Raw genomic sequence first — 26978 nt, 5'->3', positions numbered from 1 at the left:
AATGGAATGGAATGGAAGGGACTGGAATGGAATCAACCCGAATGGAATGGAATGGAGTGGAATGGAATGGAATGGAACGTAATCAACCCGAATGGAATGGAATGGAATGGAGTAGAATGGAATCAACCCGAATGGAATGGAATGGCATGGAAGGAATGGAATGGAATGGAATGGAATGGAATGGAATGGAATCAACCCGAATGAAATGCAATGGAATGGAATGGAATGGAATGGAACGGAATGGAATGGAATGGAATGGAATGGAATCAACCCAAATGGAATGGAATGGAATGGAATGGAATGAAATTGAATGCAATGGAAGCAAAAGGAATGGAATGGAATGGAATGGAATGGAATCAAATGGAATGGAATGGAATCAACCCGAATGGAATGGAATGGAATGGAAGCGACTGGAATGGAATCAACCCGAATGGAATGGAATGGAGTGGAATGGAATGGAATGGAGTCAACCTGAAAGGAATTGAATGGAATGGAATGGAATGGAATGGAATCAAAACGAATGGAATGGAATGGAATGGAAACAAAACGAATGGAATGGAATGGAAAGAATTGAATCAAAACGAATGGAATGGAGTGGAATGGAATGGAATGGAATGGAATCAAGCTGAATGGAATGGAATGGAATGGAATCATCCCGAATGGAATGGATTGGAATGAAATGGAATGGAATGGAATGGAAGGGAATGGAATAAAATCGAATGGAATGGAATGGAATGGGATGGAATCAACCCGAATGGAATGGAATGGAATGCAATTGAATGCAATGAAATCAACCCGAATGGAAAGGAATGGAATGGAATTGAATGGTATGCAATGGAATCAAGTCATATGTAATGGAATGGAATGGAATGGAATGGAATCAACCCGAATGCAATAGAATGGCATGGAATGCCATGGAATGAAATGGAATGGAATGGAATGGAATGGAATCAACCCCAATGGAATGGAATGGAATGGAATGGAATGGAATTGAATGGAATGGAAGCAACACGAATGGAATGGAACGGAATGGAATGGAATGGAATCAATCCGAATGGAATGGAATAGAATAGAATGAAATGGAATAGAATGGAATAGAATCACTCCGAAAGGAATGGAATGGTATGGAATGGAATGGAATGGAATGAACCCGAATGGAATGGAACGGCATGGAATGGAATGGAATGGATTGGAATGGAATGAACCCAAATGGAATGGAAGGTAATGGAATGGAATGGAATGGAATGGAATCAACACGAATGGCATGGAATGGAATGGAATGGAATGCAATAGAATGGAATCAACCCGATTGGAATGGAATGGAATGGAATGGAATGGAATAGAATCACCCCGAAAGGAATGGAGTGGAATGGAATGGAACGGAATGGAATGGAATAGAATGATTTGGAATCAACCCGAATGGAATGGAATGGAATGGAATGGAATGGAGTGGAATGGAATCAACACGAATGGAATGGAAAGGAATGGAATGGAATCAACCCGAATCTAATGGAATGGAAAGGAATGGAATGGAATGGAATGGAATGGAATGAATCCGAATGGAATGGAATGGAATGGAAAGGAATGGAATGGAATGGAATGGAATGGAATGGAATGGAATGGAATGGAATGGAATGGAATGGAATGCAATCAACCCGAATGGAAAGGAATGGAATGGAATGGAATCAACCCGAATGGAATGGAATGGAATGGAATGGAATGGATGTAACACGAATGGAATGGAATGCAATGGAATGGAATGGATTGGAATCAACCCGAATGGAATGGAATGGAATGGAACGGAATGCAATGGAATGGAGTCAAACCGAAAGGAATGGAACGGAATGGAATGGAATGGAATGGAATCAATCCGAATGGAATGGAATGGCATGGAATGGAATGGAATGGAATGGAATGGAATGGAATCAACCCGAATGGAAAGGAATGGAATGGAATGGTATCAACCCGAATGGAATATAATGGAATGAACCCTAGTTGAATTGAGTGGAATGGAATGGAAATAACACGAATGGACCGGAATGGAATGGAGTGGAATCAACGTGAATGGAATCGAATGGAATGGAATAAAGTGGAATGGAATTGAAAGGAATGGAATCAACCGAATGGAGTGGAATGCAATGGAATGGAATGGAATGGAATGGAAAAGAATGGAATGAAATCACCAAGAAACGAATGGAATGCAATGGATAGGAATGGAGTGGAATAGAATCGACCCGAAAGGAATGGAATGGAATGGAATGGAATGGAATGGAATGGAATGGAATGGAATGGAATCCACCCGAATAGAATGGAATGGAATGGAATGGAATCAACACGAATGGAATCGAATGGAATGAAATGGAATGGAATGGAATGGAAGGGAATGGAATAAAACCGAATGGAATAGAATGGAATCGAATGGAATCAACCCGATTTGAATGGAATGGAATGCAATTGAATGCAATGAAATCAACCCGAATGGAAAGGAATGGAATGGAGTGGAATGGAATGGAATGGAATCAAGTCATATGAAATGGAATGGAATGGAATGGAATGGAATCAACCGAATGCAATAGAATGGCATGGAATGTCATGGAATGGAATGGAATGGAATGAAATGGAATGGAATGGAATGGAATGGAATGGAATGGAATCAACCCGAATGGAATGGAATGGAATAGAATGGAATGGAATTGAATGCAATGGAAGCAAAAGGAATGGAATGGAATGGAATGGAATGGAATGGAATGGAATCAAATGGAATGGAATGGAATCAACCCGAATGGAATGGAATGGAATGGAAGGGACTGGAATGGAATCAACCCGAATGGAATGGAATGGAGTTGAACGGAATGGAATGGAACGTAATCAACCCGAATGGAATGGAATGGAATGGAGTAGAATGGAATCAACCCGAATGGAATGGAATGGCATGGAAGGAATGGAATGGAATGGAATGGAATGGAATCATCCCGAATGGAATGGATTGGAATGAAATGGAATGGAATGGAATGGAAGGGAATGGACTAAAATCGAATGGAATGGAATGGAATGGGATGGAATCAACCCGAATGGAATGGAATGGAATGCAATTGAATGCAATGAAATCAACCCGAATGGAAAGGAATGGAATGGAATTGAATGGTATGGAATGGAATCAAGTCATATGTAATGGAATGGAATGGAATGGAATGGAATCAACCCGAATGCAATAGAATGGCATGGAATGCCATGGAATGAAATGGAATGGAATGGAATGGAATGGAATCAACCCCAATGGAATGGAATGGAATGGAATGGAATGGATGTAACACGAATGGAATGGAATGCAATGGAATGGAATGGATTGGAATCAACCCGAATGGAATGGAATGGAATGGAACGGAATGCAATGGAATGGAGTCAAACCGAAAGGAATGGAACGGAATGGAATGGAATGGAATGGAATCAATCCGAATGGAATGGAATGGCATGGAATGGAATGGAATGGAATGGAATGGAATGGAATCAACCCGAATGGAAAGGAATGGAATGGAATGGTATCAACGCGAATGGAATATAATGGAATGAACCCTAGTTGAATTGAGTGGAATGGAATGGAAATAACACGAATGGACCGGAATGGAATGGAGTGGAATCAACGTGAATGGAATCGAATGGAATGGAATAAAGTGGAATGGAATTGAAAGGAATGGAATCAACCGAATGGAGTGGAATGCAATGGAATGGAATGGAATGGAATGGAAAAGAATGGAATGAAATCACCAAGAAACGAATGGAATGCAATGGATAGGAATGGAGTGGAATAGAATCGACCCGAAAGGAATGGAATGGAATGGAATCATCCCGAATGGAATGGATTGGAATGAAATGGAATGGAATGGAATGGAAGGGAATGGACTAAAATCGAATGGAATGGAATGGAATGGGATGGAATCAACCCGAATGGAATGGAATGGAATGCAATTGAATGCAATGAAATCAACCCGAATGGAAAGGAATGGAATGGAATTGAATGGTATGGAATGGAATCAAGTCATATGTAATGGAATGGAATGGAATGGAATGGAATCAACCCGAATGCAATAGAATGGCATGGAATGCCATGGAATGAAATGGAATGGAATGGAATGGAATGGAATCAACCCCAATGGAATGGAATGGAATGGAATGGAATGGATGTAACACGAATGGAATGGAATGCAATGGAATGGAATGGATTGGAATCAACCCGAATGGAATGGAATGGAATGGAACGGAATGCAATGGAATGGAGTCAAACCGAAAGGAATGGAACGGAATGGAATGGAATGGAATGGAATCAATCCGAATGGAATGGAATGGCATGGAATGGAATGGAATGGAATGGAATGGAATGGAATCAACCCGAATGGAAAGGAATGGAATGGAATGGTATCAACCCGAATGGAATATAATGGAATGAACCCTAGTTGAATTGAGTGGAATGGAATGGAAATAACACGAATGGACCGGAATGGAATGGAGTGGAATCAACGTGAATGGAATCGAATGGAATGGAATAAAGTGGAATGGAATTGAAAGGAATGGAATCAACCGAATGGAGTGGAATGCAATGGAATGGAATGGAATGGAATGGAAAAGAATGGAATGAAATCACCAAGAAACGAATGGAATGCAATGGATAGGAATGGAGTGGAATAGAATCGACCCGAAAGGAATGGAATGGAATGGAATGGAATGGAATGGAATGGAATGGAATGGAATGGAATCCACCCGAATAGAATGGAATGGAATGGAATGGAATCAACACGAATGGAATCGAATGGAATGAAATGGAATGGAATGGAATGGAAGGGAATGGAATAAAACCGAATGGAATAGAATGGAATCGAATGGAATCAACCCGATTTGAATGGAATGGAATGCAATTGAATGCAATGAAATCAACCCGAATGGAAAGGAATGGAATGGAGTGGAATGGAATGGAATGGAATCAAGTCATATGAAATGGAATGGAATGGAATGGAATGGAATGGAATCAACCGAATGCAATAGAATGGCATGGAATGTCATGGAATGAAATGGAATGGAATGGAATGGAATGGAATGGAATGGAATGGAATGGAATGGAATGGAATGGAATGGAATCAACCCAAATGGAATGGAATGGAATAGAATGGAACGGAATTGAATGCAATGGAAGCAAACGGAATGGAATGGAATGGAATGGAATGGAAGCAAATTGAATGGAATGGAATCAACCCGAATGGAATGGAATGGAATGGAAGGGACTGGAATGGAATCAACCCGAATGGAATGGAATGGAGTGGAATGGAATGGAATGGAATGCAATCAACCCGAATGGAATGGAATGGAATGGAGTGGAATGGAATCAACCCGAATGGAATGGAATGGCATGGAAGGAATGGAATGGAATGGAATGGAATGGAATGGAATGGAATGGAATGGAATCAACCTGAATGGAATGGAATGGAATGGAATGGAATGGAATGGAATGGAATGGAATGGAATGGAGTCAACCCGAAAGGAATGGAACGCCATGGAATGGAATGGAATGGAATGGAATGGAATGGAATGGAATGGAATCAATCCGAATGGAATGGAATGGAATAGAATGAAATGGAATAGAATGGAATAGAATCACCCAGAATGGAATGGAATGGAATGGAATGGAACGGAATGGAATGGAATGGAGTGGAATGGATTCAACCCGAATGGAATGGAATGGCATGGAATGGAATGGAATGGAATGGAATGGAATCAACCCGAATAGAAAGGAATGGAATGGAATGGTATCAACCCGAATGGAATATAATGGAATGAACCCTAGTTGATTTGAGTGGAATGGAATGGAAATAACCCGAATGGAACGGAATGGAATGGAGTGGAATCAACGAGAATGGAATCGAATGGAATGGAATAAAGTGGAATGGAATTGAAAGGAATGGAACCAACCGAATGGAGTGGAATGCAATGGAATGGAATGGAATGGAATGGAAAAGAATGGAATGAAATCACCAAGAAAAGAATGGAATGCAATGGAAAGGAATGGAGTGGAATAGAATCGACCCGAAAGGAAAGGAATGGAATGGAATGGAATGGAATCAACCCGAATAGAATGGAATGGAATGGAATGGAATCAACACGAATGGAATCGAATGGTATGAAATGGAATGGAATGGAATGGAAGGGAATGGAATAAAACCGAATGGAATAGAATGGAATCGAATGGAATCAACCAGAATTGAATGGAATGGAATGCAATTGAATGCAATGAAATCAACCCGAATGGAAAGGAATGGAATGGAGTGGAATGGAATGGAATGGAATCAAGTCATATGAAATGGAATGGAATGGAATGGAATGGAATCAACCGAATGCAATAGAATGGCATGGAATGTCATGGAATGGAATGGAATGGAATGAAATGGAATGGAATGGAATGGAATGGAATGGAATGGAATGGAATCAACCCGAATGGAATGGAATGGAATAGAATGGAATGGAATTGAATGCAATGGAAGCAAAAGGAATGGAATGGAATGGAATGGAATGGAATGGAATGGAATCAAATGGAATGGAATGGAATCAACCCGAATGGAATGGAATGGAATGGAAGGGACTGGAATGGAATCAACCCGAATGGAATGGAATGGAGTTGAATGGAATGGAATGGAACGTAATCAACCCGAATGGAATGGAATGGAATGGAGTAGAATGGAATCAACCCGAATGGAATGGAATGGCATGGAAGGAATGGAATGGAATGGAATGGAATGGAATCATCCCGAATGGAATGGATTGGAATGAAATGGAATGGAATGGAATGGAAGGGAATGGACTAAAATCGAATGGAATGGAATGGAATGGGATGGAATCAACCCGAATGGAATGGAATGGAATGCAATTGAATGCAATGAAATCAACCCGAATGGAAAGGAATGGAATGGAATTGAATGGTATGGAATGGAATCAAGTCATATGTAATGGAATGGAATGGAATGGAATGGAATCAACCCGAATGCAATAGAATGGCATGGAATGCCATGGAATGAAATGGAATGGAATGGAATGGAATGGAATCAACCCCAATGGAATGGAATGGAATGGAATGGAATGGAATGGAATGGAATTGAATGGAATGGAAGCAACACGAATGGAATGGAATGGAATGGAATGGAATGGAATGGAATGGAATGGAATCAATCCGAATGGAATGGAATAGAATAGAATGAAATGGAATAGAATGGAATAGAATCACTCCGAAAGGAATGGAATGGTATGGAATGGAATGGAATGGAATGAACCCGAATGGAATTGAACGGCATGGAATGGAATGGAATGGATTGGAATGGAATGAACCCAAATGGAATGGAAGGTAATGGAATGGAATGGAATGGAATGGAATCAACACGAATGGCATGGAATGGAATGGAATAGAATGCAATGGAATGGAATCAACCCGATTGGAATGGAATGGAATGGAATGGAATGGAATAGAATCACCCCGAAAGGAATGGAGTGGAATGGAATGGAACGGAATGGAATGGAATAGAATGATTTGGAATCAACCCGAATGGAATGGAATGGAATGGAATGGAATGGAGTGGAATGGAATCAACACGAATGGAATGGAAAGGAATGGAATGGAATCAACCCGAATCTAATGGAATGGAAAGGAATGGAATGGAATGGAATGGAATGGAATGAATCCGAATGGAATGGAATGGAATGGAAAGGAATGGAATGGAATGGAATGGAATGGAATGGAATGGAATGGAATGGAATGGAATGGAATGCAATCAACCCGAATGGAAAGGAATGGAATGGAATGGAATCAACCCGAATGGAATGGAATGGAATGGAATGGAATGGATGTAACACGAATGGAATGGAATGCAATGGAATGGAATGGATTGGAATCAACCCGAATGGAATGGAATGGAATGGAACGGAATGCAATGGAATGGAGTCAAACCGAAAGGAATGGAACGGAATGGAATGGAATGGAATGGAATCAATCCGAATGGAATGGAATGGCATGGAATGGAATGGAATGGAATGGAATGGAATCAACCCGAATGGAAAGGAATGGAATGGAATGGTATCAACCCGAATGGAATATAATGGAATGAACCCTAGTTGAATTGAGTGGAATGGAATGGAAATAACACGAATGGACCGGAATGGAATGGAGTGGAATCAACGTGAATGGAATCGAATGGAATGGAATAAAGTGGAATGGAATTGAAAGGAATGGAATCAACCGAATGGAGTGGAATGCAATGGAATGGAATGGAATGGAATGGAAAAGAATGGAATGAAATCACCAAGAAACGAATGGAATGCAATGGATAGGAATGGAGTGGAATAGAATCGACCCGAAAGGAATGGAATGGAATGGAATGGAATGGAATGGAATGGAATGGAATCCACCCGAATAGAATGGAATGGAATGGAATGGAATCAACACGAATGGAATCGAATGGAATGAAATGGAATGGAATGGAATGGAAGGGAATGGAATAAAACCGAATGGAATAGAATGGAATCGAATGGAATCAACCCGATTTGAATGGAATGGAATGCAATTGAATGCAATGAAATCAACCCGAATGGAAAGGAATGGAATGGAGTGGAATGGAATGGAATGGAATCAAGTCATATGAAATGGAATGGAATGGAATGGAATGGAATGGAATCAACCGAATGCAATAGAATGGCATGGAATGTCATGGAATGAAATGGAATGGAATGGAATGGAATGGAATGGAATGGAATGGAATGGAATGGAATGGAATCAACCCAAATGGAATGGAATGGAATAGAATGGAATGGAATTGAATGCAATGGAAGCAAACGGAATGGAATGGAATGGAATGGAATGGAAGCAAATGGAATGGAATGGAATCAACCCGAATGGAATGGAATGGAATGGAAGGGACTGGAATGGAATGGAATGGAATGGAATGGAATGGAATGCAATCAACCCGAATGGAATGGAATGGAATGGAGTGGAATGGAATCAACCCGAATGGAATGGAATGGCATGGAAGGAATGGAATGGAATGGAATGGAATGGAATGGAATTGAATGGAATGGAATGGAATCAACCTGAATGGAATGGAATGGAATGGAATGGAATGGAATGGAATGGAATGGAGTCAACCCGAAAGGAATGGAACGCCATGGAATGGAATGGAATGGAATGGAATGGAATGGAATGGAATGGAATGGAATCAATCCGAATGGAATGGAATGGAATAGAATGAAATGGAATAGAATGGAATAGAATCACCCAGAATGGAATGGAATGGAATGGAATGGAACGGAATGGAATGGAATGGAGTGGAATGGATTCAACCCGAATGGAATGGAATGGCATGGAATGGAATGGAATGGAATGGAATGGAATCAACCCGAATAGAAAGGAATGGAATGGAATGGTATCAACCCGAATGGAATATAATGGAATGAACCCTAGTTGATTTGAGTGGAATGGAATGGAAATAACCCGAATGGAACGGAATGGAATGGAGTGGAATCAACGAGAATGGAATTGAATGGAATGGAATAAAGTGGAATGGAATTGAAAGGAATGGAACCAACCGAATGGAGTGGAATGCAATGGAATGGAATGGAATGGAATGGAAAAGAATGGAATGAAATCACCAAGAAAAGAATGGAATGCAATGGAAAGGAATGGAGTGGAATAGAATCGACCCGAAAGGAAAGGAATGGAATGGAATGGAATGGAATCAACCCGAATAGAATGGAATGGAATGGAATGGAATCAACACGAATGGAATCGAATGGTATGAAATGGAATGGAATGGAATGGAAGGGAATGGAATAAAACCGAATGGAATAGAATGGAATCGAATGGAATCAACCAGAATTGAATGGAATGGAATGCAATTGAATGCAATGAAATCAACCCGAATGGAAAGGAATGGAATGGAGTGGAATGGAATGGAATGGAATCAAGTCATATGAAATGGAATGGAATGGAATGGAATGGAATCAACCGAATGCAATAGAATGGCATGGAATGTCATGGAATGGAATGGAATGGAATGGAATGGAATGGAATGGAATGGAATGGAATCAACCCGAATGGAATGGAATGGAATAGAATGGAATGGAATTGAATGCAATGGAAGCAAAAGGAATGGAATGGAATGGAATGGAATGGAATGGAATGGAATGGAATCAAATGGAATGGAATGGAATCAACCCGAATGGAATGGAATGGAATGGAAGGGACTGGAATGGAATCAACCCGAATGGAATGGAATGGAGTGGAATGGAATGGAATGGAACGTAATCAACCCGAATGGAATGGAATGGAATGGAGTAGAATGGAATCAACCCGAATGGAATGGAATGGCATGGAAGGAATGGAATGGAATGGAATGGAATGGAATGGAATGGAATGGAATCAACCCGAATGAAATGCAATGGAATGGAATGGAATGGAATGGAACGGAATGGAATGGAATGGAATGGAATGGAATCAACCCAAATGGAATGGAATGGAATGGAATGGAATGAAATTGAATGCAATGGAAGCAAAAGGAATGGAATGGAATGGAATGGAATGGAATCAAATGGAATGGAATGGAATCAACCCGAATGGAATGGAATGGAATGGAAGCGACTGGAATGGAATCAACCCGAATGGAATGGAATGGAGTGGAGTGGAATGGAATGGAATCAACCCGAATGGAATGGAATGGAAAGGAATGGAATGGAATGCAGTCAACCCGAAAGGAATGGAATGGAATGGAATGGAATGGAATGGAATGGAATCAAAACGAATGGAATGGAATGGAATGGAAACAAAACGAATGGAATGGAATGGAATGGAATGGAAAGAATTGAATCAAAACGAATGGAATGGAGTGGAATGGAATGGAATGGAATGGAATCAAGCAGAATGGAATGGAATGGAATGGAATCATCCCGAATGGAATGGATTGGAATGAAATGGAATGGAATGGAATAAAATCGAATGGAATGGAATGGAATGGGATGGAATCAACCCGAAAGGAATGGAATGGAATGGAATGGAATGGAATCAAAACGAATGGAATGGAATGGAATGGAAACAAAACGAATGGAATGGAATGGAATGGAATGGAAAGAATTGAATCAAAACGAATGGAATGGAGTGGAATGGAATGGAATGGAATGGAATCAAGCTGAATGGAATGGAATGGAATGGAATCATCCCGAATGGAATGGATTGGAATGAAATGGAATGGAATGGAATGGAAGGGAATGGAATAAAATCGAATGGAATGGAATGGAATGGGATGGAATCAACCCGAATGGAATGGAATGGAATGCAATTGAATGCAATGAAATGAACCCGAATGGAAAGGAATGGAATGGAATTGAATGGTATGGAATGGAATCAATCCGAATGGAATGGAAAGGAATGGAATGGAATGGAATGGAGTCAACCCGAATGGAAAGGAATGGAATGGAATGGAATCACCCGAATGGAATGGAATGGAATGGAATGGAACGGAGTGGAATGGAATCAACACGAATGGAATGGAAAGGAATGGAATGGATTCAACCCGAATCTAATGGAATGGAAAGGAATGGAATGGAATGGAATGGAATGGAATGAATCCGAATGGAATGGAATGGAATGGAAAGGAATGGAATGAAATGGAATGGAATGGAATGGAATGGAATGGAATGCAATCAACCCGAATGGAAAGGAATGGAATGGAATGGAATCAACCCGAATGGAATGGAATGGAATGGAATGGAATGGAATGGATGTAACACGAATGGAATGGAATGCAATGGAATGGAATGGATTGGAATCAAACCGAATGGAATGGAATGGAATGGAACGGAATGCAATGGAATGGAATCAAACCGAAAGGAATGGAACGGAATGGAATGGAATCGAATGGAATCAATCCGAATGGAATGGAATGGCATGGAATGGAATGGAATGGAATGGAATGGAATGGAATCAACCCGAATGGAAAGGAATGGAATGGAATGGTATCAACCCGAATGGAATATAATGGAATGAACCCTAGTTGAATTGAGTGGAATGGAATGGAAATAACACGAATGGACCGGAATGGAATGGAGTGGAATCAACGAGAATGGAATCGAATGGAATGGAATAAAGTGGAATGGAATTGAAAGGAATGGAATCAACCAAATGGAGTGGAATGCAATGGAATGGAATGGAATGGAATGGAAAAGAATGGAATGATATCACCAAGAAAAGAATGGAATGCAATGGATAGGAATGGAGTGGAATAGAATCGACCCGAAAGGAATGGAATGGAATGGAATGGAATGGAATGGAATGGAATGGAATGGAATCAACCCGAATAGAATGGAATGGAATGGAATGGAATCAACACGAATGGAATCGAATGGAATGAAATGGAATGGAATGGAATGGAAGGGAATGGAATAAAACCGAATGGAATAGAATGGAATCGAATGGAATCAACCCGACTTGAATGGAATGGAATGCAATTGAATGCAATGAAATCAACCCTAATGGAAAGGAATGGAATGGAGTGGAATGGAATGGAATGGAATCAAGTCATATGAAATGGAATGGAATGGAATGGAATGGAATGGAATGGAATCAACCGAATGCAATAGAATGGCATGGAATGTCATGGAATGAAATGGAATGGAATGGAATGGAATGGAATGGAATGGAATGGAATCAACCCAAATGGAATGGAATGGAATAGAATGGAATGGAATTGAATGCAATGGAAGCAAACGGAATGGAATGGAATGGAATGGAATGGAAGCAAATGGAATGGAATGGAATCAACCCGAATGGAATGGAATGGAATGGAAGGGACTGGAATGGAATCAACCCGAATGGAATGGAATGCAGTGGAATGGAATGGAATGGAATGTAATCAACCCGAATGGAATGGAATGGAATGGAGTGGAATGGAATCAACCCGAATGGAATGGAATGGCATGGAAGGAATGGAATGGAATGGAATGGAATGGAATGGAATGGAATGGAATGGAATCAACCCGAATGGAATGGAATGGAAAGGAATGGCATGGAATGGAATGGAATGGAATGGAATGGAATCAATCCGTAAGGAATGGAAAGGAATGGAATGGAAAGGAATGGAGTCAACCCGAAAGGAAAGGAATGGAAAGGAATGGAATCACCCGAATGGAATGGAATGAAATGGAATGGAATGGAACGGAATGGAATGGAATGGATGTAACACGAATGGAATGAATGCAATGGAATGGAATGGAATGGAATCAACCCGAATGGAATGGAATGGAATGGAATGGAATGGAATGGAATGGAATGGAATGGAATCAACCCGAATGGAATGGAATGGAATGGAATGGAATGGAATGGAATGGAATGGAATGGAGTCAACCCGAAAGGAATGGAACGCCGTGGAATGGAATGGAATGGAATGGAATGGAATGGAATGGAATCAATCCGAATGGAATGGAATGGAATAGAATGAAATGGAATAGAATGGAATAGAATCACCCCGAATGGAATGGAATGGAATGGAATGGAATGGAATGGAATGGAGTGGAATGGAATCAACCCGAATGGAATGGAATGGCATGGAATGGAATGGAATGGAATGGAATGGAATGGAATGGAATGGAATGGAATCAATCCGAATGGAATGGAAAGGAATGGAATGGAATGGAATGGAGTCAACCCGAATGGAAAGGAATGGAATGGAATGGAATCACCCGAATGGAATGGAATAGAATGGAATGGAATGGAATGGAATGGAATGGATGTAACACGAAAGGAATGGAATGGAACGGAATCAACCCGAATGGAATGGAATGGAATGGAATGGAATGGAATGGAATGGAATGGAATCAATCCGAATGGAATGGAAAGGAATGGAATGAAATGGAATAGAATGGAATAGAATCACCCCGAAAGTAATGGAATGGAATGGAATGGAATGGAATGGAATGGAATGGAATGAACCCAAATGGAATGGAACGGCATGGAATGGAATGGAATGGATTGGAATGGAATCAACCCAAATGGAATGGAAGGTAATGGAATGGAATGGAATGGAATGGAATCAACACGAATGCCATGGAATGGAATGGAATGGAATGGAATGGAATCAACCCGAATGGAATGGAATGGAATGGAATGGAATGGAATGGAATTGGATGGAATGGAATATAATCACCCCGAAAGGAATGGAGTGGAATGGAATGGAACGGAATGGAATGGAAAAGAATGATTTGGAATAAACCCGAATGGAATGGAATGGAATAGAGTGGGATGGAATCAACACGAATGGAATGGAATGGAATGGAATCAACCCGAATCTAATGGAATAGAAAGGAATGGAATGGAATGGAATGGAATGGAATCAATCCGAATGGAATGGAATGGAATGGAAAGGAATGGAATGGATATAACACGAATGGAATGGAATGGAATGGAATGGAATGGAATGGAATGGAATGGATTGGAATCAACCCGAATGGAATGGAATGTAATGGAATGGAATGCAATGGAATGGAGTCAAACCGAAAGGAATGGAACGGAATGGAATGGAATGGAATGGAATCAATCCGAACGGAATGGAATGGCATGGAATGGAATGGAATGGAATGGAATGCTATGGAATGGAATCAACCCGAATGGAATGGAATGGAATGGAATGGAATCAACCCGTATGGAATATAATGGAATCAACCCTAGTTGAATGGAATGGAATGGAATGGAAATAACCTGAATGGAACGGAATGGAATGTAGTGGAATCAACGAGAATGGAATCGAATGGAATGGAATAAAGTGGAATGGAATTGAATGGAATGGAATCAACCCGAATGAAGTGGAATGCAATGGAATGGAATGGAATGGAATGGAAAGGAATGGAATGAAATCAACAAGAAAAGAATGGAATGCAATCTAATGGAATGGAATGGAATAGAATCAACCCAAAAGGAAGGGAATGGAATGGAATGGCATGGAATGGAATGGAATGGAATGAAATCAACCCGAATGGAATGGAATGGAATGGAATGGAATCAACACGAATGGAATCGAATGGAATGAAATGGAATGGAATGGAATGGAACGGAATGGAATAAAACCGAATGGAATGGAATGTAATGGAATGGAATTAACCCGAATTGAATGGAATGGAATGAAATTGAATGCAATGAAATCAACCGGAATGGAAAGGAATGGAATGGAATGGAATGGAATCAAGTCATATGAATTGGAATGGAATGGAATGAAATCAACCAGAATGCAATAGAATGGCATGGAATGTCATGGAATGAAATGGAATGGAATGGAATGGAATTGAATCAACACAAATGGAATGGAATGGAATGGAATGGAAAGGAATGGAATGGAATCAACACGAATGGAATGGAATGGAATGGAATGGAATGGAATTGAATGGAATGGAGTGGAATGGAATCAACCCAAATGGAATGGAATGGAATGGAATGGAATTGAATGCAATGGAATCAACCCGAATGGAATGGAATGGCATGGAATGGAATGGAATGGAATGGAATGGATTGGAATGGAATCCACCCAAAAGAAATGGAAGGTAATGGAATGGAATGGAATCAACACGAATGGCATGGAAAGGAATGGAATGGAATCAACCCGATTGGAATGGAATGGAATGGAATGGAGTGGAATGGAATAGAATGATTTGGAATCATCCCGAACGGAATGGAACGGAATGGAATGGAATGGAATGGAGTGGAATGGAATCAACCCGAATCTAATGGAATGGAAAGGAATGGAATGGAATGGAATGGAATCAATCCGAATGGAATGGAATGGAATGGAATGGAATGGAATGCAATCAACCCGAATGGAAAGGAATGGAATGGAATGGAATCAACCCGAATGGAATGGAATGGAATGGAATGGAAAGGATGTAACACGAATGGAATGGAATGGAACGGAATGCAATGGAATGGAGTCAAACGAAAAGGAATGGAACGGAATGGAATGGAATGGAATGGAATCAACCGGAATGTAATGGAATGTAATGGAATGGAATGTAATGGAATGGAATGGAATGAACTCGAATGGCATGGAATGGAATGGAATGGAATCACATGCATGGAATGGAATGGAATCAATACGATAGGAATGGAATGGAATACAATGGAATGGAATGGAATCAACCCGACTGGAGTGGAAAGCAATGGAATGGAATGGAATGGAATGGAACGGAAAGGAATCAACTCGAATGGCATGGAATGGAATGGAACGGAATCACATTAATGGAATGGAATGGAATCAACCCAAACGGAATGGAATGGAATGCAATGGAATGGAATGGAATCAACCCGAATGGAGTGGACTGCAATGGAATGGAATGGAATGGAATGGAATGAAACGGAATGGAATCAACACGAAAGGAATGGAATGCAATGGAATGGAATGGAATGGAGCAGAATCGACCCGAAAAGAATGGAATGGTTTGGAATGGAATGGAATGGAATGGAATGGAATGGAATGGAATGCTATGGAATCAACCCGAATGGAATGGAATGGAATGGAATGGAATGGAATGGAATGGAATCAACACGAATGGAATGGAATGGAATGGAATGGAATGGAATGGAATGGAATCAATCCGAATGGAATGGAATGGAATGGAATGAAATGGAATAGAATGGAATAGAATCACCCCGAAAGTAATGGAATGGAATGGAATTGAATGGAATGGAATGGAATGAACCCAAATGGAATGGAACGGCATGGAATGGAATGGAATGGATTGGAATGGAATCAACCCAAATGGAATGGAAGGTAATGGAATGGAATGGAATGGAATGGAATCAACACGAATGCCATGGAATGGAATGGAATGGAATGGAATGGAATCAACCCGAATGGAATGGAATGGAATGGAATGGAATGGAATGGAATGGAATGGAATGGAATGGAATAGAATCACCCCGAAAGGAATGGAGTGGAATGGAATGGAACGGAATGGAATGGAAAAGAATGATTTGGAATCAACCCGAATGGAATGGAATGGAATGGAATGGAATAGAGTGGAATGGAATCAACACGAATGGAATGGAATGGAATGGAATCAACCCGAATCTAATGGAATAGAAAGGAATGGAATGGAATGGAATGGAATGGAATGGAATGGAATGGAATCAATCCGAATGGAATGGAATGGAATGGAAAGGAATGGAATGGATATAACACGAATGGAATGGAATGGAATGGAATGGAATGGAATGGAATGGAATGGAATGGATTGGAATCAACCCGAATGGAATGGAATGTAATGGAATGGAATGCAATGGAATGGAGTCAAACCGAAAGGAATGGAACGGAATGGAATGGAATGGAATGGAATCAATCCGAACGGAATGGAATGGCATGGAATGGAATGGAATGGAATGGAATGCTATGGAATGGAATCAACCCGAATGGAATGGAATGGAATGGAATGGAATCAACCCGTATGGAATATTATGGAATCAACCCTAGTTGAATGGAAATGAATGGAATGGACATAACCGGAATGGAACGGAATGGAATGTAGTGGAATCAACGAGAATGGAATCGAATGGAATGGAATAAAGTGGAATGGAATTGAATGGAATGGAATCAACCCGAATGAAGTGGAATGCAATGGAATGGAATGGAATGGAATGGAAAGGAATGGAATGAAATCAACAAAAAAAGAATGGAATGCAATCTAATGGAATGGAATGGAATAGAATCAACCCAAAAGGAAGGGAATGGAATGGAATGGCATGGAATGGAATGGAATGGTATGAAATCAACCCGAATGGTATGGAATGGAATGGAATGGAATCAACACGAATGGAATCGAATGGAATGAAATGGAATGGAATGGAATGGAGCGGAATGGAATAAAACCGAATGGAATGGAATGTAATGGAATGGAATTAACCCGAATTGAATGGAATGGAATGCAATTGAATGCAATGAAATCAACCGGAATGGAAAGGAATGGAATGGAATGGAATGGAATCAAGTCATATGAATTGGAATGGAATGGAATGGAATCAACCAGAATGCAATAGAATGGCATGGAATGTCATGGAATGAAATGGAATGGAATGGAATGGAATTGAATCAACACAAATGGAATGGAATGGAATGGAATGGAATGGAATGGAAAGGAATGGAATGGAATCAACACGAATGGAATGGAATGGAATGGAATGGAATGGAATGGAATGGAATGGAATGGAATGGAATGGAATGGAGTGGAATGGAATCAACCCAAATGGAATGGAATGGAATGGAATGGAATGGAAGTGAATGCAATGGAATCAACCCGAATGGAATGGAAAGGCATGGAATGGAATGGAATGGAATGGAATGGAATGGAATGGATTGGAATGGAATCCACCCAAAAGAAATGGAAGGTAATGGAATGGAATGGAATCAACACGAATGGCATGGAATGGAATGGAATGGAATCAACCCGATTGGAATGGAATGGAATGGAATGGAATGGAATGGAATGGAATAGAATGATTTGGAATCAACCCGAACGGAATGGAATGGAATGGAATGGAATGGAATGGAGTGGAATGGAATCAACCCGAATCTAATGGAATGGAAAGGAATGGAATGGAATGGAATGGAATCAATCCGAATGGAATGGAATGGAATGGAATGGAATGGAATGGAATGCAATCAACCCGAATGGAAAGGAATGGAATGGAATGGAATCAACCCGAATGGAATGGAATGGAATGGAATGGAATGGATGTAACACGAATGGAATGGAATGGAACGGAATTCAATGGAATGGAGTCAAACCGAAAGGAATGGAATGGAATGGAATGGAATGGAATGGAATCAACCGGAATGTAATGGAATGGAATGGAATGGAATGGAATGGAATGGAATGGAATCAACTCGAATGGCATGGAATGGAATGGAATGGAATCACATGCATGGAATGGAATGGAATCAATACGAAAGGAATGGAATGGAATACAATGGAATGGAATGGAATCAACCCGACTGGAGTGGAATGCAATGGAATGGAATGGAATGGAATGGAACGGAAAGGAATCAACTCGAATGGCATGGAATGGAATGGAACGGAATCACATTAATGGAATGGAATGGAATCAACCCAAACGGAATGGAATGGAATGCAATAGAATGGAATGGAATCAACCCGAATGTAGTGGACTGCAATGGAATGGAATGGAATGGAATGGAATGAAACGGAATGGAATCAACACGAAAGGAATGGAATGCAATGGAATGGAATGGAATGGAACAGAATCGACCCGAAAAGAATGGAATGGATTGGAATGGAATGGAATGGAATGGAATGGAATGGAATGGAATGGAATGGAATGCTATGGAATCAACCCGAATGGAATGGAAAGGAATGGAATGGAATGGAATGGAATGGAATGGAATGGAATGGAATGGAATCAAAACGAATGGAATGGAATGGAATGGAATGGGATGGAATGGAATTGAATGGAATGGAATCCAGCCGAATGGAATGGCATGAAATGGAATGGAATGGAATAAAGCCGAATGGAATGCAATGGAATGGAACGGAATGGAATCAAGTCTTTTGGTATGGAATGCAATGGAATCAACCATAATGGAATAGAATGGAATGGAATCAACACGAATGGAATTTAATGGAAAGGAATGGAACGGAATGGAATGGAATCAACCCGAATGGAATGGAATGGAATGGAATGGAATGGAATCAAAATGAATGGAATGGAATGGAATGGAATGGAATGGAATGGAATGGAATCAAGCCGAATGGAATGGAATGGAATGGAATCATCCCGAATTGAATGGAATGGAATGAAATGGAACGGAATGGAACGGAATGGAATGGAATGGAATGGAATGGAATGGAATGGAATAAAACCGAATGGAAGGGAATGGAATGGAATGGAATGGAATGGAATCAACCCGAATGGAATGGAATGGAATGCAATTGAATGGAATGGAATCAACCCGAATGGTATGGAATGGAATGTAATGGACTGGAATGGAATCAACCCGAATGGAAAGGAATGGAATGGAATGGAATCAACCGGAATGGATTGCAATGAAATGGAATTGAATGGAATGGTGTGGAATGTAATCAACACGAATGGAATGGAACGGAATTGAATCAACCGGAATTAAATGGAATGGAAAGGAATGGAATGGAATGGAATGGAATGGAATTGAATGGAATTGAATGGAATGGAATCAACCCGAATGGAAAGGAATAGAATGGAATGGAATCAACCCAACTGGAATGGAATGGAATGGATGTAACACGAATGGAATGGAATGGAATGGAATCAACCCGAATGGAATGGAATGTAATGGAACGGAATTGAATGGAATGGAGTCAACACGAGAGGAATGGAACGGAATGGAATTGAATGGAATCATTCCGAATGGAATGGAATGGAATGGAATGGAATGGAATGGAACGGAATGGAATGGATACGATTCAACCCGAATGGAATGCAATGGAATGGAATGGGATCAACCCGAAAGGAATATAATGTAATCAACCCGAGTGGAATTGAATGGAATGGAATTGAAATAACACGAATGGAATGGAATGGAATGGAGTGGAATAGAATGGAATCAACACGAATGCAATGGAATGGAATGGAATGGAATGGAATGGAATCAACACGAATGGAATGGAATGGAATGGAATGGAATGGAATCAAAACGAATGGAATGGAATGGAAGGGAATGGAATCAAAACGAATGGAATGGAATGGAATGGAACGGAATCAAAACGAATGGAATGGAATGGAATGGAATCAAGCCGAATGGAATGGAATGGAATGGAATCATACCGAATGGAATGGAATGGAATGAAATGGAATGGAATGGAATGGAATGGAATGGAATGGAATGGAATGGAATGGAATGGAATGGAATAAAACCGACTGAAATGGAATGGAATGGAATGGAATGGAATGGAATGGAATCAACTCGAATGGCATGGAATGGAATGGAATGGAATCACATGCATGGAATGGAATGGAATCAATACGAAAGGAATGGAATGGAATACAATGGAATGGAATGGAATCAACCCGACTGGAGTGGAATGCAATGGAATGGAATGGAATGGAATGGAACGGAAAGGAATCAACTCGAATGGCATGGAATGGAATGGAACGGAATCACATTAATGGAATGGAATGGAATCAACCCAAACGGAATGGAATGGAATGCAATAGAATGGAATGGAATCAACCCGAATGTAGTGGACTGCAATGGAATGGAATGGAATGGAATGGAATGAAACGGAATGGAATCAACACGAAAGGAATGGAATGCAATGGAATGGAATGGAATGGAACAGAATCGACCCGAAAAGAATGGAATGGATTGGAATGGAATGGAATGGAATGGAATGGAATGGAATGGAATGGAATGGAATGCTATGGAATCAACCCGAATGGAATGGAAAGGAATGGAATGGAATGGAATGGAATGGAATGGAATGGAATGGAATGGAATCAAAACGAATGGAATGGAATGGAATGGAATGGGATGGAATGGAATTGAATGGAATGGAATCCAGCCGAATGGAATGGCATGAAATGGAATGGAATGGAATAAAGCCGAATGGAATGCAATGGAATGGAACGGAATGGAATCAAGTCTTTTGGTATGGAATGCAATGGAATCAACCATAATGGAATAGAATGGAATGGAATCAACACGAATGGAATTTAATGGAAAGGAATGGAACGGAATGGAATGGAATCAACCCGAATGGAATGGAATGGAATGGAATGGAATGGAATCAAAATGAATGGAATGGAATGGAATGGAATGGAATGGAATGGAATGGAATCAAGCCGAATGGAATGGAATGGAATGGAATCATCCCGAATTGAATGGAATGGAATGAAATGGAACGGAATGGAACGGAATGGAATGGAATGGAATGGAATGGAATGGAATGGAATAAAACCGAATGGAAGGGAATGGAATGGAATGGAATGGAATGGAATCAACCCGAATGGAATGGAATGGAATGCAATTGAATGGAATGGAATCAACCCGAATGGTATGGAATGGAATGTAATGGACTGGAATGGAATCAACCCGAATGGAAAGGAATGGAATGGAATGGAATCAACCGGAATGGATTGCAATGAAATGGAATTGAATGGAATGGTGTGGAATGTAATCAACACGAATGGAATGGAACGGAATTGAATCAACCGGAATTAAATGGAATGGAAAGGAATGGAATGGAATGGAATGGAATGGAATTGAATGGAATTGAATGGAATGGAATCAACCCGAATGGAAAGGAATAGAATGGAATGGAATCAACCCAACTGGAATGGAATGGAATGGATGTAACACGAATGGAATGGAATGGAATGGAATCAACCCGAATGGAATGGAATGTAATGGAACGGAATTGAATGGAATGGAGTCAACACGAGAGGAATGGAACGGAATGGAATTGAATGGAATCATTCCGAATGGAATGGAATGGAATGGAATGGAATGGAATGGAACGGAATGGAATGGATACGATTCAACCCGAATGGAATGCAATGGAATGGAATGGGATCAACCCGAAAGGAATATAATGTAATCAACCCGAGTGGAATTGAATGGAATGGAATTGAAATAACACGAATGGAATGGAATGGAATGGAGTGGAATAGAATGGAATCAACACGAATGCAATGGAATGGAATGGAATGGAATGGAATGGAATCAACACGAATGGAATGGAATGGAATGGAATGGAATGGAATCAAAACGAATGGAATGGAATGGAAGGGAATGGAATCAAAACGAATGGAATGGAATGGAATGGAACGGAATCAAAACGAATGGAATGGAATGGAATGGAATCAAGCCGAATGGAATGGAATGGAATGGAATCATACCGAATGGAATGGAATGGAATGAAATGGAATGGAATGGAATGGAATGGAATGGAATGGAATGGAATGGAATGGAATGGAATGGAATAAAACCGACTGAAATGGAATGGAATGGAATGGAATGGAATGGAATGGAATGGAATGGAATCAACACGAATGGAAAGGAATGGAATGGAATGGAATCAACCCAAATGGAATGGAATGGAATGGAATGGAATGGAATGGATGTAACACGAATGGGATGGAATGGAATGGAATCATCCCGAATGGAATGGAATGTAATGGAACGGAATGGAATGGAATGGAGTCAACCCGAGAGGAATTGAACGGTATGGAATGGAATGGAAAGGAATGTAATCATTCCGAATGGAATGGAATGGAATGGAATGGAATGGAATGGAATCAACCCGAATGGAATGGAATCAACCCGAATGGAATATAATGTAGTCAACCCGAGTGGAATTGAATGGAATGGAATCGAAATAACCCGAATGGAATGGAATGGATTGGAATGGAATCAACGAGAATGGAATCGAATGGAATGGAATGGAGAGGAATGGAATTGAATGGAATGGAATCAACCCGAATGGAATGGAATGGAATGGAATCGAAACGAATGGAATGGAATGGAATGGAACGGAATCAAAACGAATGCAATGGAATGGAATGGAATGGAATGGAATGGAATCAAGCCTAATGGAATGGAATGGAATGGAATCATACCGAATGGAATGGAATGGAATGAAATGGAATGGAATGGAATGGAATGGAATGGAATGGAATGGAATGGAATGGAATGGAATAAAACCGAATGAAATGGAATGAAATGGAATGGAATGGAATGGAATGGAATGGAATGGAATGGAATGGAATGGAATCAACCCGAATGGAATGGAATGGAATGCAATTGATTGGAATGGAATCAACCCGAATGGAATAGAATGGAATGGAATGGAATCAACCGGAATGGATTGGAATGAAATGGAATTGAATGGAATGGAGTGGAAAGTAATCAACACGAATGGAATGGAATGGAATTGAATCAACCTGAATGAAATGGAATGGAAAGGAGTGGAATGGAATGGAATGGAATGGAATCAATCCGAATGGAATGGAATGGAATGGAAACGAATGGAATGGAATGGAATGGAATGGAATGGAATCAACCCAAATGGAATGGAATAGAATGGAATGGAATGCATGTAACACGAATGGGATGGAATGGAATGGAATCAACCCGAATGGAATGGAATGTAATGGAACGGAATGGAATGGAATGGAGTCAACCCGAGAGGAATTGAACGGAATGGAATGGAATGGAATGGAATGGAATCATTCCGAATGGAATGGAATGGAATGGAATGGTATGGAATGGAATGGAATGGAATCAAAACGAATGGAATGGAATGGAATGGAATGGAATCAACCCGAATGGAATATAATGTAAGCAACCCGAGTGGAATTGAATGGAATGGAATTGAAATAACCCGAATGGAATGGAATGGATTGGAATGGAATCAACGAGAATGGAATCGAATTTAATGGAATGGAGTGGAATGGAATTGAATGGAATGGAATCAACTCGAATGGAATGGAATGGAATGGAATGGAATCAAAACGAATGGAATGGAATGGCATGGAATGGAATGGAATGGAATGGAATGGAATGGAATGGAATGGAATCAACCCGAATGGAATGGAATGGAATGGAATGGAATGGAATGGGATGGAATGGAATAGAATCACCCCGAAAGGAATGGAGTGGAATGGAATGGAACGGAATGGAATGGAAAAGAATGATTTGGAATCAACCCGAATGGAATGGAATGGAACGGAATGGAATAGAGTGGAATGGAATCAACACGAATGGAATGGAATGGAATGGAATCAACCCGAATCTAATTGAATAGAAAGGAATGGAATGGAATGGAATGGAATGGAATGGAATGGAATCAATCCGAATGGAATGGAATGGAATGGAAAGGAATGGAATGGATATAACACGAATGGAATGGAATGGAATGGAATGGAATGGAATGGAATGGAATGGATTGGAATCAACCCGAATGGAATGGAATGTAATGGAATGGAATGCAATGGAATGGAGTCAAACCGAAAGGAATGGAACGGAATGGAATGGAATGGAATGGAATCAATCCGAACGGAATGGAATGGCATGGAATGGAATGGAATGGAATGGAATCAACCCGAATGGAATGGAATGGAATGGAATGGAATCAACCCGTATGGAATATTATGGAATCAACCCTAGTTGAATGGAATGGAATGGAATGGAAATAACCGGAATGGAACGGAATGGAATGTAGTGGAATCAACGAGAATGGAATCGAATGGAATGGAATAAAGTGGAATGGAATTGAATGGAATGGAATCAACTCGAATGAAGTGGAATGCAATGGAATGGAATGGAATGGAATGGAAAGGAATGGAATGAAATCAACAAGAAAAGAATGGAATGCAATCTAATGGAATGGAATGGAATAGAATCAACCCAAAAGGAAGGGAATGGAATGGAATGTCATGGAATGGAATGGAATGGTATGAAATCAACCCGAATGGAATGGAATGGAATGGAATGGAATCAACACGAATGGAATCGAATGGAATGAAATGGAATGGAATGGAATGGAACGGAATGGAATAAAACCGAATGGAATGGAATGTAATGGAATGGAATTAACCCGAATTGAATGGAATGGAATGCAATTGAATGCAATGAAATCAACCGGAATGGAAAGGAATGGAATGGAATGGAATGGAATCAAGTAATATGAATTGGAATGGAATGGAATGGAATCAACCAGAATGCAATAGAATGGCATGGAATGTCATGGAATGAAATGGAATGGAATGGAATGGAATTGAATCAACACAAATGGAATGGAATGGAATGGAATGGAATGGAATGGAAAGGAATGGAATGGAATCAACACGAATGGAATGGAATGGAATGGAATGGAATGGAATGGAATGGAATGGAGTGGAATGGAATCAACCCAAATGGAATGGAATGGAATGGAATGGAATTGAATGCAATGGAATCAACCCGAATGGAATGGAAAGGCATGGAATGGAATGGAATGGAATGGAATGGAATGGAATGGAATGGAATGGATTGGAATGGAATCCACCCAAAAGAAATGGAAGGTAATGGAATGGAATGGAATCAACACGAATGGCATGGAATGGAATGGAATGGAATCAACCCGATTGGAATGGAATGGAATGGAATGGAATGGAATGGAATGGAATGGAATAGAATGATTTGGAATCAACCCGAACGGAATGGAATGGAATGGAATGGAATGGAATGGAGTGGAATGGAATCAACCCGAATCTAATGGAATGGAAAGGAATGGAATGGAATGGAATGGAATCAATCCGAATGGAATGGAATGGAATGGAATGGAATGGAATGCAATCAACCCGAATGGAAAGGAATGGAATGGAATGGAATCAACCCGAATGGAATGGAATGGAATGGAATGGAATGGATGTAACACGAATGGAATGGAATGGAACGGAATGCAATGGAATGGAGTCAAACCGAAAGGAATGGAACGGAATGGAATGGAATGGAATGGAATCAACCGGAATGTAATGGAATGGAATGGAATGGAATGGAATGGAATGGAATGGAATGGAATCAACTCGAATGGCATGGAATGGAATGGAATGGAATCACATGCATGGAATGGAATGGAATCAATACGAAAGGAATGGAATGGAATACAATGGAAAGGAATGGAATCAACCCGACTGGAGTGGAATGCAATGGAATGGAATGGAATGGAATGGAACGGAAAGGAATCAACTCGAATGGCATGGAATGGAATGGAACGGAATCACATTAATGGAATGGAATGGAATCAACCAAAACGGAATGGAATGGAATGCAATGGAATGGAATGGAATCAACCCGAATGGAGTGGACTGCAATGGAATGGAATGGAATGGAATGGAATGAAACGGAATGGAATCAACACGAAAGGAATGGAATGCAATGGAATGAAAT

Source organism: Pan paniscus, chromosome Y, assembly GCF_029289425.2.
Source record: "Pan paniscus chromosome Y, NHGRI_mPanPan1-v2.0_pri, whole genome shotgun sequence".
NCBI classification, from domain to species: domain Eukaryota; kingdom Metazoa; phylum Chordata; class Mammalia; order Primates; family Hominidae; genus Pan; species Pan paniscus.
This window is presented reverse-complemented; position numbering follows the sequence as displayed.